This window comes from Malurus melanocephalus, unplaced genomic scaffold (assembly GCF_030028575.1).
Source record: "Malurus melanocephalus ecotype Western Australia unplaced genomic scaffold, MMel_1.1 scaffold_2525, whole genome shotgun sequence".
NCBI classification, from domain to species: Eukaryota; Metazoa; Chordata; class Aves; order Passeriformes; family Maluridae; genus Malurus; species Malurus melanocephalus.
In genome coordinates, this window is record NW_026625757.1 from 2,851 (window position 1) to 4,804 (window position 1,954).

The following is a 1,954-nucleotide window of genomic DNA, read 5'->3' on the forward strand; positions in this document are numbered from 1 at the left end:
TGTCCCTGTCACAGCCACGTCCCTGTCACAGCCGTGTCCCCACTCGTGTTCCCGTGGGTGGAAGCCAGCTGATAACATCTCCCAAGATAACAGCGCTGTGCAACAGCCGAGGAAGCTCTGGGTGCTCTCAGGGTGTCGAAATTGCGCTGCTGGATTCCAGGATGAGCACGAGGAGGGTGCAATTAGCACTGGGAAAAATAGCCCAGCTGGGGAAATCTGCTGGGGATCTGTGCTGCGGGATGCCAGCCCTCAGTGGGAGTGGGTCAGAGCTTTGGGGTCACCAGTCAGAGGTTTGGGGTTGTCAGGAAGGGCTTTGGGGTTGTTGGTTGGAGGTTTAGGGTAACCAGGAAGAGTTTTGGGGTTAACAGTCAGAGTTTTGGGGTTGTCACTCAGAGGTTTGGGGTCGTCAGAGGTTTGGGGTTATCAGAAAGAGGCTTGGGGTTATCAGTCAGAGGTTTGGGGTTGTCAGCTGTACATTTGGGACTGTCACTCGGAGGTTTGGGGTTATCAAAAAGGGGTTTGGAGTCATCAGGAAGAGATTTGGGGTCATCAGGAAGAGGTTTGGGGTTATCAGGAAGAGATTTGAGGTTGTCGATCAGAGGTTTGGGGTTGTCAGTTGGAGGTTTGGGCTTGTCACTAGGAGGTTTGGGGTTATCTGGAAGAAGTTTGGGATTATCTGGAAGAGGTTTTGGGCTGTCAGTTAGACATTTGGGCTGTCACCCAGAGGTTTGGGGCTGTCACCCGGAGGTTTGGGGCTGTCACTCGGAGGTTTGGGGCTGTCACTCGGAGGTTTGGGGTCACCGGCGGTGGCGCGGTCTCTCCCCCGTCCTTCCCGGGCACTCCCGGCACCCAGGGCCGCTCCAAAGCCAGCGCTTCCGGCTCAGTGGAAATCCCCGAGGGAGGGCGAGGTGACTCAGCCGCCTTATCATCGCCGCCTTATCTTGTCCCACCGACACCGCAGCACGCCCAGCTGCCTCTGCTCCGAATCCCAAAGCCTGCGGCTCGCAGCTCCTCCCTGTCATTAGCGCTGCTGCTTCTGCGATCCTCGGGATCTTCCGAGGGGTGGGGGGAACACCATGSACCCCGCGCTCCTCCCAGACTCGTCACCCCCTCCCTGTGCCCTGGGTGCTCCCTGGCACCGGTGACAGATGAGAGGACCCCGGCACTGACCCACGGTGGGTTGGACAGTGCCCTGTTCCAAGGCCGCCGTGTCCCAGGGTTTTATCTCTGTGGCTGTTGGTATCCCCGGTGCTGCCTCCTGCCCCCATTCCTCTCATCATTGTCACACTGAGYTCACCCTTCGCTGCCGTCTCCATGYTCCCCTTCCCGCCCAGCCCTCCCGGCGTGTGACACCGCCTTTCAGCCCAGACCCACCTCCTCCGACACTGCAGGTCCGGCAGAGTGATTTGTGATTCCCTAAGGAACGGATCTGGTCTTCCCTTCCCTTCCCTTCCCTTCCCTTCCCTTCCCTTCCCTTCCCTTCCCTTCCCTTCCCTTCCCTTCCCCGGAGCACAGAGCTCTCAGGAACAGCCCCTGGAATCACCCACATCCCAGGGATCTCCCTGTCCATCCTGGGGATCCTGGATCCCCGGTGCTCATCCAGCTCAGCTCCTCCAGCTTTAGGATTCTGCAGGGCTGGGATCTGGATTTCCATCCCGCACATGGATCCAGCCTGGCACCTGGGGGGGCTCCCCTGGACAGAGGCACTTTGTCTTCATTGGGATATGAACATCCCCATCCCCATCCCCATCCCCATCCCCATCCCCATCCCCATCCCCATCCCTTCTCTTTTTGCTTTCTCATCATCCCTGGGCTCCAAAATCCCGTTTTTTCCCCGCCACCGCCTCGTGCTGGTCACTCTTCCTGCCCAGCACCTCCCTCTGCTCAGCTCAGGTGGGAACCGGGAGAGTTCTGAGCCCCACGGGCTGCAAATGTGTGAAAAATCCAAACACCC

General features: G+C 58.9%; 1 protein-coding gene across 1 annotated transcript in view; it reads left to right on the forward strand.

Annotated features, from left to right (window-relative positions):
• LOC130587827 (1-acyl-sn-glycerol-3-phosphate acyltransferase alpha-like) overlaps positions 1 to 1,954 on the forward strand; it is a gene marked incomplete at its 3' end in the record, with an annotated part of 6,259 nt that overhangs the window by 1,040 nt on the left and 3,265 nt on the right. The gene's annotated exons all lie outside the window — the stretch shown is intronic.